The 14,058-nt window shown below is 39.7% G+C and overlaps 1 pseudogene; it reads right to left on the minus strand.

Annotated features, from left to right (window-relative positions):
- Positions 1 to 1,198: 1,198 nt before the first annotated feature.
- LOC132886014 (gonadotropin-releasing hormone II receptor-like) lies at positions 1,199 to 8,701 on the minus strand (annotated as a pseudogene).
- Between the last annotated feature and the right edge of the window lie 5,357 nt (positions 8,702 to 14,058).

Genomic DNA, 14,058 nt, shown 5'->3' on the forward strand with positions numbered 1-14,058 from the left:
AATTTTATATGAGCTAAAGCCTGCAGTCTGAAGAGGCAGTGTGCTGTTCTGGCTTTAAAGGAGAACTGAAGTCATTTTTAAACTTGCTTTATTTCTTAATTAACGTGTTATTCAATTACGTTTTCGGCTTTAGTAACCTTATATCGTGACTCGTATTGGCAACTAATTGCAATTAAATATTATACTTATCGTCCGATTCGGTTTTTAGCCATGTTGAATTTAGTTCGTTTGGTCCACGGCAGGCGTCATTTATCTGCGCGATCTTCACGAGACTTGTGCAAGACTTCGAAACGTGACGTGTCAGCCAGGTGTCAGTGCCACCATTTTGAAAACTGTTTTCCAAACGAAATGTTGGACAAAAACGAGTTTAAATGACGATTACTGCCTACTATCTTTCCAAACTTTCCTGATTGCTATCAAAACAAACAAAACTTCTGGAAAGAGGACGTGCGCATCTTTTGATAACGTTAGCAGACGTCGGTCACTTTGATTTCCGCTGTACATTTTATTTCCGTCCTACGATGTCTCGCACAGGTCTCAGCGAATCTCATTTACGGCCATTGCTTTGACATATGGACTGATATATTACATAGCGTATTTCAAACACTCATAACTTGCTATAGCAGTGACAAAACAGCTGTCAAAAATAAATGCATTCCTATATTTAATAAAATGAGAAATATAATTTTGATAAAAATTTTGCCTTCAGTTCTCCTTTAAACACAGCTTATCCCTGTGAATCAGTCGCTATGGTCTCTGTACAGGCTCTATAAGGTTATTAAACTTAATTGAACAATTATGCAACTATGAAATGATGTAAGATTTGTTCTTTAAAGAGTAGCATGGAAACAGACGTGCAGCAAATGTCACTCACTGCTTTTGTAAAAGGTACACTATTGCTAAAGTTCACAGTACCAGCTGTGCATCTGGCAGCATCACAGAAATCAGCTATAATGCTGATGTATTTGCTGCAACGCATGCAATGTAAGAGCAGTTTATAAGATAATACCGTTTCCATACTGATATTATACACTTTTAAAAGGGCATTTCATTACATTACATTGCTGAACAAAAACACTGCTTCCCTTGTAATCCACCCTCAGTGCACGGTGTTATCTGGTTTAACGTCTGCATGTCTGCTTGAGGGCATGTGGAGTGATTTGGAAGGTTACCTCTCAGGTGTGTATATATACAATTTTTAGCCCTCAGCCCCTTTCACGCTGGCAGGATCGGACTCCTGCTCTGCGCTGTGAGGCCCGTGTCGGGCGGACAGTCGTTCCAGAGATCGAGGAGAGTCGCTGGTTGAACGGCAGCCCCAGCAGCGCGCAAGATCAGCACGAAAAGAGGGAGTGTACAGGCCGTAGATTACTGGGTCACAGCAGGTATTCAGGTTACCAAAGACAAACAGAAGGTGGTGGACATACTCAGGAGTGACCTTCAGCATCTCTGGTTGGAACCAGTACCAGATCCCCAGCAGGTAATATGGAGTCCAGCAGACTATGAATGACAGGACGATGATTATGGTCATCTTCAGTGTCTTCATTTTCGCTTTAGGGATCATATCGGTTCGGCTGCGCCGGAGACATGACTCCCCTGCTGCACAGAGCAAGCAGACTATGTCAGTTGAAATACTATATATGGAACCTAAATGAGGAATAACTTGAATTCTGCATTAAAATTGGATTAAATATTAATAGATGTTAGTATCACATAGGACCCTGAATATAAAGTTAAATAATGAGGGTGTCTGATCTGGGAAAACACACTGCACTATGCAATGTTAATGTGCTTACTTTACAGTCTGAGACACAGGCCTAATTATGTAACAGCAAGTGCTTCTTCAGCAGGCTTTTTCTTTATCTGCATCAAAGAGATTATTTTTATCCCCAAGTACTACAGCTACACACATACTTAATGTTTTATTCCATTTATCATGTATTTGGCTTAAAGCTGTACTGCCTTTCAGATTTTTCAAGTGTAGGTCATAAAAATAATTTTCCCTGACACCCAATTATTTTTGTTTAGTGGACCAAAAGCTCCTGAATTCAAATTACAGACTTCCAATTTTATTATTATTTTTATTTTTTAAATAGAACAATTAATGAATTTAGGGCCACATGGCCCTAAATTCTCCGCTATTTTTTCTTGCTTCACCATGACACAATACAAGATACTACGTCATGCATCATGTGGTGGGCTTTCCCAGTTCGCACAAGTCATTGTGGGATACAAATTTGAAACAGGAGGGAACAATGGAGGACGCGAATGAAACGTGAAAGACCGACAACAGTAACGGAAAGCGAAAAGAAAAGACGTTATGTTGCAAAGAAAAGAAAACACAGGACCAAACTAATAAATATCAGCGGTCAGCGAGCACCTTGGTGTGATCAGTTGTTCGTTTAGCGACAGAATGATGTAACTGTCAGTGCACGGTCAAAGGTAAACCTGTAGATGGCAGTAATGCAACACTGGGTGCCAGCTGCCGTAAAACCCAAAAGAAGAAGAAGAAAAAGGAAGTGGTAAATCTGCGCATGCGCACACGGACTTCCTCTGTCTGCTTGACTGCACGAAGCGAGCGATTTCATGCACATTATTTGCTCGGGAATCCCCTCAAATTAAATAACTTCCCAGCCACAGAATGGTTGGGGTTTTTTGTTTGGGTTTGTTTTTTGGGGTTTTTTTTTTAGATATTACAGAAATAAACATATTACAATGACCAAATTTCAGAGGGAACTAAATTTCACTGATTTTATGAAATCAAAAGGCCGTCTACTTTTAACATGGTTAACATATGGATAGCTAAAGAAACACAGTGTACTACTGAATAAAAATGGATGCAAAACACTGAGGACTGTGCGTGTGCAGAACAAAAATAGTTTGCACTGCTAAAAGTCATTGAGATGTACAACAACTACATTCACTCCACCAAACCTGCACTGAGCTAACTTAGCGTAATACTATTACCAATAAATCTACTTGTTACTTACAAAGACCTAATTGAATACCCGAGTTGGTGAAAAAGAAAATAAAAGCTACTGAAAATAATCTGAGGTACTTCAGTATAAAAGTGACTGCAATTACCTTTATTTTTGTGCTCCTGTCTGTTGATCTCAATGAGGATACGGGTGTAACAGCAGCTCATGACAAGCAGCGGGATAACATAAAGTGTGACAAAGTGGAACATGTTGTAGACTGTCTCCTGCCACTGCTCGTGGAAACTCCCGTGGGTCACACATTGAGTGAAATCCACTTTTTCAGCTTTGATTGCTCTGAAGATAAATAACTGAAGAAGAGACAAAGCTTTGAGTGCAAACTGTATTTACAGTCACAGTAAAACATTTCAAAAATCCACAAAACCAACCAATACAGATGTCATTTTAAACGTTTCCATTTAACAGTTATTCCATGAAATCAAGTCGTACATGAGCTGATAGCCGACGGAGCACGTAGCGCCGAGTGCGCTATAAGCCATGTACGATGAGAGTGAGTGGAACAATTGTTTTATTCCATCCACATTCACTGGATTTTGAGAAACGGGGCATTTTTATTTTTTGCAAATTCAATAAATAAAAACAAAACGTCCGACAAAATAATTTCCATTTAGAATGTTAACATTTTTCACAAATTGCTGCTGTCATTTCATCAGTTTGTTAAACTGATGAAATGACAGCAGCAATTTGTGAAAAATGCTATAATTATTGAGAAAAAAAGATATGTTCTTACCATCAAATACAACCCCGATTCCAAAAAAGTTGGGACAAAGTACAAATTGTAAATAAAAACGGAATGCAATGATGTGGAAGTTTCAAAATTCCATATTTTATTCAGAATAGAACATAGATGACATATCAAATATTTAAACTGAGAAAATGTATCATTTAAAGAGAAAAATTAGGTGATTTTAAATTTCATGACAACAACACATCTCAAAAAAGTTGGGACAAGGCCATGTTTACCACTGTGAGACATCCCCTTTTCTCTTTACAACAGTCTGTAAACGTCTGGGGACTGAGGAGACAAGTTGCTCAAGTTTAGGGATAGGAATGTTAGCCCATTCTTGTCTAATGTAGAATTCTAGTTGCTCAACTGTCTTAGGTCTTTTTTGTCGTATCTTCCATTTTATGATGAGCCAAATGTTTTCTATGGGTGAAAGATCTGGACTGCAGGCTGGCCAGTTCAGTACCCGGACCCTTCTTCTACGCAGCCATGATGCTGTAATTGATGCAGTATGTGGTTTGGCATTGTCATGTTGGAAAATGCAAGGTCTTCCCTGAAAGAGACTTCATCTGGATGGGAGCATATGCTGCTCTAGAACCTGGATATACCTTTCAGCATTGATGGTGTCTTTCCAGATGTGTAAGCTGCCCATGCCACACGCACTAATGCAACCCCATACCATCAGAGATGCAGGCTTCTGAAGCAAGCGCTGATGACAACTTGGGTCGTCCTTCTCCTCTTTAGTCCGAATGACACGGCGTCCCTGATTTCCATAAAGAACTTCAAATTTTGATTCGTCTGACCACAGAACAGTTTTCCACTTTGCCACAGTCCATTTTAAATGAGCCTTGGCCCAGAGAAGACGTCTGCGCTTCTGGATCATGTTTAGATACGGCTTCTTCTTTGAACTATAGAGTTTTAGCTGGCAATGGCGGATGGCAAGGTGAATTGTGTTCACAGATAATGTTCTCTGGAAATATTCCTGAGCCCATTTTGTGATTTCCAATACAGAAGCATGCCTGTATGTGATGCAGTGCCGTCTAAGGGCCCGAAGATCACGGGCACCCAGTATGGTTTTCCGGCCTTGACCCTTACGCACAGAGATTCTTCCAGATTCTCTGAATCTTTTGATGATATTATGCACTGTAGATGATGATATGTTCAAACTCTTTGCAATTTTACACTGTCGAACTCCTTTCTGATATTAACTATTTGTTGGCGCAGAATTAGGGGGATTGGTGATCCTCTTCCCATCTTTACTTCTGAGAGCCGCTGCCACTCCAAGATGCTCTTTTTATACCCAGTCATGTTAATGACCTATTGCCAATTGACCTAATGAGTTGCAATTTGGTCCTCCAGCTGTTCTTTTTTTGTACCTTTAACTTTTCCAGCGTCTTATTGCCCCTGTCCCAACTTTTTTGAGATGTGTTGCTGTCATGAAATTTCAAATGAGCCAATATTTGGCATGAAATTTCAAAATGTCTCACTTTCGACATTTGATATGTAGTCTATGTTCTATTGTGAATATAATATCAGTTTTTGAGATTTGTAAATTATTGCATTCCGTTTTTATTTACAATTTGTACTTTGTCCCAACTTTTTTGGAATCGGGGTTGTACTTTTATCCCATATTTTGTTACTTTTTTTTTGTATTTTGTGGGGTTTGGTTTTCGTATTATATGAGCTGATATCCTAGTAGTAGAGTAGCCAATTGGAGCGTGCGACTGCTCATATCCAGTGAATGTGGACAGAATAATTGGTATTATCTCATTTTCCGATTGAATTAATAGCAGGTTCTTATAACAGTTTTCTACCTTACCCTGTGTGTGTGGACCGTCACTGAATAATACCCCGGTACCTTTTTACACAAACTACTTGCTCTATCCTAATTCTGTTATTTCCTGCTGCATCACTGTGTTGATGTGATATCCCCCCTTCCCCCCAATCCTGCTGCAAAAGGTGTATATTAGATTAGGAAGGAAGAACCTGAAGCCTGTACTTTTTTTTTTTAACCCCAGTCCATTTATTTCCTGCTTTGTGATGCAGTGGACAATTTTGGGTAGTGCTGATCATAGATATACTGTTAAGCGGGTTCTTTTTTTTTCTTCCTTTTTTTGTGGGTTTATTTATTTATTTATTTATTTTTATTGTGCTTTGGGTACACAAGTTTGATGTCATACAGATGTCAAAATTCATGCTATGAATCTATTATTACCCTTTATATCACAGTGCTGTTCATATATCCATCTTCAGTAGTTCAACTGTTTATAGCCGTTCTAAGAGGTCATAGGATTTTTCTTGTTTCATGGCTCTTGCACAACATTAAATGTAACTATAAACAGATAAAAAAAAGTGTGATGTTCTTTTAATAAATAAAACATTGTCCACGATTTTAATTCTAGAAAAGGCATATTATTTTCCTATAACAGTATGCCCCATATTTTAGGGCAATGTTTGTGGCATGCATCAGTAATATGCTTTGAACCTTCCTCATTACTGCTACAATTTTCATACTGGGGTTCTCATATGAACCTCTGAGCCAATTTTTGGGGCAGACAAAAGCCAAAGCAATTATGACTCCAATAACCTTATGGCTTATCAGCAGACTCCTCTTATACCTGATGTATATAAATTGCACAGGTTGTATAGTAATGAGATCTCTGTGTGTGTGTGTGTGTGTGTGTGTGTGTGTGTGTGTGTGTGTGTGTGTGTGTGTGTGTGTGTGAGAGGGTGGCATAAGACCTGACAGAGGCCCACTGCAAGTGGATTGACTCGCACATTCAGTAATGAGCATAATGTTGGGTTAAAAATGACCCCTTTCATGGTGTTTGGCCAGCACCAAAACAGAGCTCATTCCTGCTGTGGAAAATCACCCACAGAATATTCTTGCTCACTATGCAGAACACAGCATAAGTAAAAATAGGTACCCTTTGGGTACATGTGGCTACTGCTTATAAATAAAATTGTTTTCTGATCCCATGTCCATACAGTACATATAGCATCAATTCTACTCGCCTCATCTCTTGAAAGCATCACCAAGCTGCGAGCAGCATCAGGGCTTGGAGTATTTGGGTTACCAATTTTGTTTACTGTGTTTTGTTCAAAATACATTACTGTGAACTAGATCTATTTTCAAAATAGTAAGAAAGCACTTGTTCATGAATTGTCTTAGAAGCATTATTTAGTACTAATAAGCACATTTTGTTTCACAAGTGTAGTGTAAAGACTCTAAAATTAAAAAAAAATAAATTAAAAAAATTAAAGGGAATAGGAGAAGTTTGATATCGGCTTCTCAATATATCTTCCAAAAAGCTAAAAAAAAAAAAAAAAAAAAAACTTACAAAACCTTTCATTTGACCTTTCAGAAGACCCCAAACAAAAGCTGTGATAATCAAAAGGTAAGTTTTCTTAAAATAAACACCACTTACTTGATATCGAATCAGTAGCCTTGGCGAACAATGAGGTGAATTTCGTTTATCTTTTTATGTACCGATTATCTTCTGATACTACAAAGTTATAACGAAGTTTCTCTTATTTCGTTTCTGGTTCTGATTGGTTCCGAAGTTTATCAGAAAGTAGAACGGGTAATCGAACTTGATCAGGATAAGTGCTGACTGGTTGCGAAGTTTCGCTATTGTTACACTCATTCTTACATTCTTACAACACGATGCCATAGTGGCTTCGCCACTTGTTCTTGTGTACCTTTGATAATGCGAGATCAACTGTTCGTATCGCGAGATCACGATTCACCGTTCTGGTGACTGTAATGCTTATGTGTATGCATAATGCGCTATTGTTACAATCATTCTTACGTTCTTACAACACGATGACATAGTGGCTCCTGCCTCGCTTTGCTTCTATGAGGCAGTAGCCACAAAAATAGATGTATGCACTTATGCATGTGGGAAGATGAGCTACTTATTCAAGGAAATTGTCCCAGGCCTTTAACACATTCTCTGATAAAAGGAGCTTAATATGTCTTGATTGTACACAGTTTTTTAATCTGGAAAATAACTACTGTTCTGAACTCTATGGAAGCAGCAATATTCAGGTTGGGTTCACTTCATATCTCATTAATGAAAGAACATTAAAAGTAAGAGGACCACATCAAAATTCACTGGACTTTGTCGTCAAATATTGACTCACCTTCTTCCTAACTGTCCCAATTTAGATAACCTAGATAATCTCTATCCATTAGGTAAGCAGTCTGTCTAAGTGAATTGGGAAAAGGTCCACTTTAACTCAGTCTAATTAAACTACTCAATATCTGCAAATTACCTAGTATCACAGAGGTCTTAATGGACCACTTAGGTCAAAACAGAGGTACTGTTGTGAAAACAAGCACAGAAAACAGTGATAGTATTAGCATAGTGTACAACAGGTACTTGTACACCATGAAGAAAACAGCACAACAGAGTTTCACTTCATTTTTATGTGTGAGGTGCTGTAACCTACCTGTGGTGAGGCGAGGAGCAAGCTGAGACTCCATGCCAGCACCAGCATTCTCTTGTTACGCCGATGTGCGTTAATGGTGTCGAGGGGGTGCAGGATGGCATGATGGCGGTCAAGACTGATCACCACCAGGATGAATGCAGAGGCCTGCATGGCAAACAACTTAAGGAAGCTAAGAAACTTGCAAAGACCATCACCACCGTGCCACTGCACCGTCACATTCCACACCATGTCGAGTGGCATCACGATGAATGTCATCACCAGATCTGCTGCAGCCAGGCTCGTAATGAGGGGCCGCAGGTGGGAGGCCAGGCGTCGTCCCCGTCCGTGGCACACACTGATGAGAAGTGCCAGGTTACTGACGGCTGCAAACAAGAAGAGCACCAACGTGGCACCAACTCGGAACTGTGCTGCCCGAGTGAATGTGGGAGCCTCCCAATCAGCTAGCGGGGGGGAAGAGAGAAGAGTTCGAGACATCCTGCAGAGAGATGTCCAGTTCTGAAGCCGAAAAAAGAGAGTTGTTCCTCGGCATCCAACCTCTAAAGAAAAACAGCAGGTTATTACAGTGCTCTACATCTTGGACAGAAAAGACAACTAGTTTGAACACTGCAAAAAAAAAAAAAGACATCTTGGCATGTGAAGATATCTTGAATATCGTCAAATTTATCTTATATTTTATGTTATAAGATTACAATAAAAAGATTATTTAACCTTTTTCTTTACTCATTTTAAGCTTTACGGCGGCGTAGTGGTTAGCACTGTCACCTCACAGCAAGAAGGTCCGGGTTCGAGCCCAGCAGCCGACGAGGGCCTTTCTGTGTGGAGTTTGCATGTTCTCCCCGTGTCCGCGTGGGTTTCCTCCGGGTGCTCCGGTTTCCCCCACAGTCCAAAGACATGCAGGTTAGGCTAACTGGTGGTTCTAAATCGACCGTAGGTGTGAATGTGAGTGTGAATGGTTGTCTGTGTCTATGTGTCAGCCCTGTGATGATCTGGCAACTTGTCCAGGGTGTACCCCGCCTCTCGCCCATAGTCAGCTGGGATAGGCTCCAGCTTGCCAGGAACCCTGTACAGGATAAGCAGTTACAGATAATGGATGGATAGATTTTAAGCTTTACATTTTCTTATTCTATTAGCAAATAATTTTGCTTCTTTCTAGAAATAAATGCTTATTCTCATCTTATCTGCCAATGGAACAAGACTATTTCAAGCTTCAAATTAGTAAAAAACAGTCTAGAAATAGGTTTAATAATCTCATATTTGGTTTACGGTAAGTAATATGAAATACTAGATGCATTTGACCATATTCAAGATATTTTCACTTGCTAAGATGTTGTTTTTTTTGCAGTGAAAGAGGTGTGAAGAAGGTCCTTGATGTCGTCATTCCGGTGTGCTTACACCAACAGATTCACACCAACTCACAATGCCAGACCTGAATGACGACATCACTGGTGTGGATGACACATAGAGGTTTGAATGCCAAGTCAGGTGACCTTGACATTCATTAACTAGTGCACTAGATTTACCTAGCATTTTCTTTACTACTTAACCTATCCAAGCTTTAAATGACCTTAACGTCACAAAAACATCATTTTAAACCATGCTATCAGCATTTACACAGAGAAAATGGATTAATTCTGAATTATTACTGCTGCTTTATTAAGCTGTGTCAAAAAAAAAGACAAAGACAGGAAATTATTAGATAATACATGGTCTGAGGACAATTCTCTTGATTTGAAATTTTCCTCTCACATTGTTAGTAGGGAAATGGCAGGCCCACTAAGCGCTGGATTAAAAAACTAGATTCAACACAATCCTCTGGGAGCACCTTCAACAACAAGGCAGAATGTATTTAAGGCATGCTTGGAGAAACCCACTGTTTGTATAAGAAATACATTTGCATCAAAAAGAATTTTAAGGTATGTATTGCTGAGACGTGTTCATCATTATCACAAATCAAATGTGTTTTCCTCAAAATATACATTGTTTTAGCTTGTAACTTGTTATCCCAAGCAGAGAAAGAAAATACTCCTTCATTAAAAATCTTTTGAAAGTCTAGGAGCCTCTAACCCTCTTGTGTAACTGCTTTAATATTCCCATTACCAGTAGCACAGGAGAATGTGCTGACATGAATCACATTTGCTACTGAGGGCAGATGTGACTCATAGCTCCGACTCATAGCTCCAGAGAAAATGAGTAATGAGCAAATCATTTGGCAACTGTATAGCTATTTTTAGACACCCCTTTGGAGGACAGTTGAAGTATCACTTGGTATCTTTTTGGCTACAATGGGGTGGCCTCTTCAACAGCATGCATAGCACCAAATGTGAATGTAGTGTACTTTGAGTATAGACCGCTTGCACTTACGTCATGAATCTCCCATGATGCTCTCAGATTTTGTTGTGTCCGCCATCTTTGCGGGATAGCATCCATGGCGACCGAGGAGAGTACACTGGCGAACTGTAATTTTTCGCAAATATATCATGAATTGAGTAATAATAACAAGGTCAGGTACAGGGAAAAGATAAAAGAATGTTCAGGGGTGGATCCGTACAGCAATGATGTAGAGTATGAAGACGATGTATGGATGTGGCCAAGTGTGAATTACACAGATATCGTGAATTACCTGGTGTTAACTACTAGCTTCGTCACTGGGAAGCAGATGAAAGCATCCAAAACTTTAGTGCAAGTTTACTGTAAGGATCTAGTAGGTTCCTGATGTGGGCAAATGTTACACAAACCAAAAAAAAACCCTAATTATTGATGTCTTCTAAGGCAACATTTTACCGAGCTCAACTACCTACATTTTAAACAATATCTCAATGAACACAATTTCCAAAATGTTGACAAGACAAAGTTTAATATAACATCTGTTTAACTTATAACGTGAAAGTAAGGTTAATAATATAAACTTAGATTACACATTTTCCAGTTTTACTCAAATTAGGGTTGTGCAAAAATGAGTACACCCCACAACAAAAACTACTCCATCTAGTACTTTGTATGGCCTCCATGATTTTTAATGACAACACCAAGTCTTCTAGGCATGGAATGAACAAGTTGGTGACATTTTGCAACATCAATCTTTTTCCGTTCTTCAACAATGACCTCTTTTAGTGACTGGATGCTGGATGGAGAGTGATGCTCAACTTGTCTCTTCAGAATTCCCCAAAGAAAATTATTTCTTTACACCACAAAGGTGAAGGCTACGAGAAGATCAGCAAAGCTTTACTTATCAGTCAGAATACTGTAGCAAAAGTGGTACAAAAATTTAAGAAAGATGGAACTGCAACCATCTCACAGAGATGTCCAGGTCGTCCACGGAAGTTAACACCTCGACAGGAGGGTCTTCTGATGAGAAGGGTTGAAGAAAATCGGCATGCAAGTTCACTGCAGTTATCTAAAGAAGTAGAAAGCCAAACTGGGGTGACTATTTCCCGTGACACAATACGGCGTACACTGCAGAGGAATGGCATGCATGGATGCCGTCCACGAAAGAAGCCTCTCCTAAAGCCCAGGCACAAAAAAGCCCGCCTAGAGTTTGCCAGGGCCCATGCTGACAAAGATGAAGGCTACTGGGACTCTATACTCTATACCCCCCTTATGTGGGGCTGCATGAGTGCTGCTGGTGTCGGGGAGCTGCATTTCATTGATGGCATCATGAATTCACAGATGTATTGCTCTATACTGAAAGAGAAGATGTTACCATCACTCTATGCCCTTGGTCATCGTGCACTTTTCCAACATGAATAAACACACATCTAAGGCCACTGTTGGATTTCTGAAGAAGAACAGGGTGAAAGTGATTCAGTGGCCAAGTATGTCTCCTGATCTGAACCCAATCGAACACCTATGGGGAATTCTGAAGAGACAAGTTGAGCATCACTCTCCATCCAGCATCCAGTCACTAAAAGAGGTCATTGTTGAAGAATGGAAAAAGATTGATGTTGCAAAATGTCACCAACTTGTTCATTCCATGCCTAGAAGACTTGGTGCTGTCATTAAAAATCATGGAGGCCATACAAAGTACTAGATGGAGTACTTTTTGTTGTGGGGTGTACTCATTTTTGCACCACCCTAATTTGAGTAAAACTGGAAAATGTGTAATCTAAGTTTATATTATTAACCTTACTTTCACGTTATAAGTTAAACAGATATATTAAACTTTGTCTTGTCAACATTTTGGAAATTGTTTGTGTTCATTGAGATATTGTTTAAAATGTTACTTTTCAAAGGGGGTGTACTCATTTACGCTCAGCACTGTATATCACTTACAGTATGTCGCATCTTTATATATATTTTGTCTATGGTTCACATAAATGGTAGAAATATAAACTTACCCTTTACGAAATGATCTGCACATACTCGTACATATTTGTAGCTGGTCTCTTTTATGTCCGATCTGTTCAGATTTGCAAGCCACTGTCTCTGTTGTCTATGAGTTAGATCTTCCATTTGGGGTCTTTCTCACATTTTAACAGTGGGTAAACTAAACAATCTGACTCCAGCCTTAGCAGAACTGTTCGAGCAGCCGATAACTGCGCAAATTTGCGGTATTTCATATTAAAGTACTTGTTGCTACACATGTATTATTCCACAAAGATGGTGGACACAGCTAAATCAGAGAGGGTCATGGGACATGTGATGTCATGTGCAAACGGTCTATATAAGGTACTCGTGAGAATATAATTTGACAGTGTACGTTTACATTATCTATACCTTGGTAAAACTACAATGTGTCTATGCAATCTTCTTCAGTGTTCTGCCTGATGGCAGGTCTGCTCTGATTGCTTCAGCCATCAAAGTTACTAGGGAAGGATTGCAGTAGTGGCTTCCCGTTGCCTTCTACCAGATTATTATAGAGGTTTTCTCCTCTCAACCATTCATACCTATGGACAATTTAGAGTAGCCAGTTAACCTAACTGCATGTCTTTGGACTGTGGGGGAAACCGGAGCACCCAGAGGAAACCCACAGACATGGGGAGAACATGCAAACTCCACACAGAAAGGCCCCGTCGGCCACTGGGCTCAAACACAGAGCCTTCTTACTGTGAGGTGACAGAGCTAACCACTACACCACCGTGCTGCCCCATCTATGCAATACATGTTTGCAAATGTGAATATGAATACATTTGGTTCTTCAAATGAGCTAAGGCCAGCACTAGCTAAACTGTAGTTGGTCAGTGACAGAGTGTATTACCTTTACTGAATTCAGCTGTTACTATATTGATAACAAGCCTGAAGTGAACACCACAGAGAACACCAGATGTTCAGATGGTGATATTGGGAGAATTATGACATGTAGGTGAACTATCCAGTTAATGGCCATATTTTGATGCAGAGATTCACAGCAAAATGGGTGTAAAGAATTCACATTTTCACTCAGTATATGATGTGTGTGGCGATGGATGATCTCAACATGAGTCTCCAACAAGACTAGTGAAATCTACAGGACAGTTTAAACATTTGGTTTACGTTGTCTTGGAAGCATGATAACCAAATTCGGTCAAATGATCCAGAAATATCCCTGAACTCATGGAACTTCTTGGACATGTCCGTTTGTTCTAAATTGTTGAAAATCTCTCCACTGAATTGATTGCTGGGCGACACGGTGGTGCAGTGGTTAGCACTGCCGCCTCACAGCAAGAAGGTCCTGGGTGATATATGTGAAAAAATATATATATTTGTGTGTGTATGTATGTGCGTGTGTGTGTGTGTGTGTGTGTGTGTGTGTGTGTATGGAATCTACTTGCAGAAAAATGCTGGTGTAGCAGGCCAAATTAACCCCTGCCCAGATTAAACCAGGGTATAGTTCGGCCCAGGCCAGAGTATACCCCGAGGGATATATATTAATATTAGAGAGAGAGAGAGAGAGAGAGAGAGAGAGAGAGA

Source organism: Neoarius graeffei, chromosome 5 (genome assembly GCF_027579695.1).
Source record: "Neoarius graeffei isolate fNeoGra1 chromosome 5, fNeoGra1.pri, whole genome shotgun sequence".
In the NCBI taxonomy this organism is placed as follows: Eukaryota; Metazoa; Chordata; class Actinopteri; order Siluriformes; family Ariidae; genus Neoarius; species Neoarius graeffei.